Source organism: Colletes latitarsis, unplaced genomic scaffold (assembly GCF_051014445.1).
Source record: "Colletes latitarsis isolate SP2378_abdomen unplaced genomic scaffold, iyColLati1 scaffold0007, whole genome shotgun sequence".
NCBI classification, from domain to species: Eukaryota; Metazoa; Arthropoda; class Insecta; order Hymenoptera; family Colletidae; genus Colletes; species Colletes latitarsis.
The window spans coordinates 402,893-405,000 of record NW_027488367.1 but is presented as its reverse complement, the minus strand read 5'-3'; the positions used below and the strand labels follow the sequence as shown (position 1 = coordinate 405,000).

At 51.3% G+C, this 2,108-nt stretch overlaps 1 non-coding gene across 1 annotated transcript; it reads left to right on the top strand.

The window, feature by feature from the left end:
* Positions 1–1,953: 1,953 nt before the first annotated feature.
* On the top strand, positions 1,954–2,108 carry LOC143350634 (5.8S ribosomal RNA). The gene has a single exon (XR_013081194.1). It is a non-coding gene; the product is annotated as a 5.8S ribosomal RNA (ribosomal RNA).

The window sequence follows — 2,108 nt, the reverse complement described above, 5'->3', positions numbered from 1 at the left end:
AACGACAACGCGTCGATTGTGCGGCCATCGTTGCTCGCGCGACTAACGACGACCAGCCGAGAAGGCTGTAGTTTATCGCATCGATTTCATCGAGCAACCGATGGACGCTGCCGCGTTCGTTCGTAAATGAATGTTATACATACTCACGGATAGCCTGAGGCGAATAATCGCAAACGACGACGCGTTGATTGTGCGGCCATCGTTGCTCGCGCGACTAACGACGATCAGCCGAAACGGCTGTAGTTTATCGCATCGATTTCATCGAGCAACCGATGGACGCTGCCGCGTTCGTTCGTAAATGAATGTTATACATACTCACGGATAGCCTGAGGCGAATAATCGCAAACGACGACGCGTCGATTGTGCGGCCATCGTTGCTCGCGCGACTAACGACGATCAGCCGAAACGGCTGTAGTTTATCGCATCGATTTCATCGAGCAACCGATGGACGCTGCCGCGTTCGTTCGTAAATGAATGTTATACATACTCACGGATAGCCTGAGGCGAATAATCGCAAACGACGACGCGTCGATTGTGCGGCCATCGTTGCTCGCGCGACTAACGACGATCAGCCGAGACGGCTGTAGTTTATCGCATCGATTTCATCGAGCAACCGGTGGACGCTGCCGCGTTCGTTCGTAAATGAATATTATACATACTCACGGATAGCCTGAGGCGAATGATCGCAAACGACGACGCGTCGATTTTGCGGCCATCGTTGCTCGCGCGACTAACGACGACCAGCCGAGAAGGCTGTAGTTTATCGCATCGATTTCATCGAGCAACCGATGGGCGCTGCCGCGTTCGTTCGTATATGAATATTATACATACTCACGGATAGCCAGAGGCGAATAATCGCAAACGACGACGCGTCGATTTTGCGGCCATCGTTGCTCGCGCGACTAACGACGACCAGCCGCAACGGCTGTAGTTTATCGCATCGATTTCATCGAGCAACCGATGGACGCTGCCGCGTTCGTTCGTAAATGAATAATATACATACTCATGGCTAACTTGAGGCGAATAATCGCAAACGACGACGCGTCGATTTTGCGGCCATCGTTGCTCGCGCGACTAACGACGACCAGCCGAAACGGCTGTAGTTTATCGCATCGATTTCATCGAGCAACCGATGGACGCTGCCGCGTTCGTTCGTAAATGAATAATATACATACTCATGGCTAACTTGAGGCGAATAATCGCAAACGACGACGCGTCGATTTTGCGGCCATCGTTGCTCGCGCGACTAACGACGACCAGCCGCAACGGCTGTAGTTTATCGCATCGATTTCATCGAGCAACCGATGGACGCTGCCGCGTTCGTTCGTAAATGAATAATATACATACTCATGGCTAACTTGAGGCGAATAATCGCAAACGACGACGCGTCGATTTTGCGGCCATCGTTGCTCGCGCGACTAACGACGACCAGCCGAAACGGCTGTAGTTTATCGCATCGATTTCATCGAGCAACCGATGGACGCTGCCGCGTTCGTTCGTAAATGAATAATATACATACTCATGGCTAACGTGAGGCGAATAATCGCAAACGACGACGCGTCGATTGTGCGGCCATCTGTTGCTCGCGCGACTAACGACGACCAGCCGAGAAGGCTGTAGTTTATCGCATCGATTTCATCGAGCAACCGATGGGCGCTGCCGCGTGCGTTCGCCCGATTGCGCGTGAAGTTACTGTTCGGAACCAAGAATATACGGGTGTATTATACCCGTTGGTCGCAGCCACGCGCAAAGGCTTTTGAATGTACTGTACGCCCGGCCGTCGAACGATGGTTTTCCGTCATTCAGGAAACAAAAAGAAACTTTTGTCGTCGATATGGCGCGTTCAATCCTCCGTCGATACGCTGGTCGGAGGTGCGAACATCGAATATTTTTAAAGCAAAGAACAAGGAGCATTTTTAAATACAAAGAGAAAAATTGTAAATTGTATATGATTACCCTGAACGGTGGATCACTTGGCTTGTGGGTCGATGAAGAACGCAGCTAATTGCGCGTCAACGTGTGAACTGCAGGACACATGAACATCGACATTTCGAACGCACATTGCGGTCCACGGATAAAATTCCTGGACCACGCCTGGCTGAGGGTCG